Below are 320 nucleotides of genomic sequence, written 5' to 3'. Positions count from 1 at the left end.
ACATTACAAACGACGCGTTCAAATGTGACGAGTCCATAGGAGGACATATGAGGCACTAGTTCTGGAAATTCCACAATTAAAATTGTATTTTCTTCTAAAAAACGTAACAGGGATTCACAGGGTAGGTTTTGACAAGAAAAGGAAGAGAACAAAGCAAAACAATCATTTCACGACCCTCCTAACAACATCTTTTCAATTGGCGCATTTTGCGGTTACAGCTGGGTTTTTTTGTTGTTGATAAAAGCCATTTTCATTTTTTAAAACAAGTATCTTCTTTATGAAATTTATGTCCAACAATTTCCTTTTGAATTAATATATAT

This window comes from Aplysia californica, unplaced genomic scaffold (genome assembly GCF_000002075.1).
Source record: "Aplysia californica isolate F4 #8 unplaced genomic scaffold, AplCal3.0 scaffold00002, whole genome shotgun sequence".
Lineage (NCBI taxonomy): Eukaryota > Metazoa > Mollusca > Gastropoda > Aplysiida > Aplysiidae > Aplysia > Aplysia californica.
The sequence above is the reverse complement of the archived record's forward strand: the minus strand, read 5'-3'. Positions refer to the sequence as shown.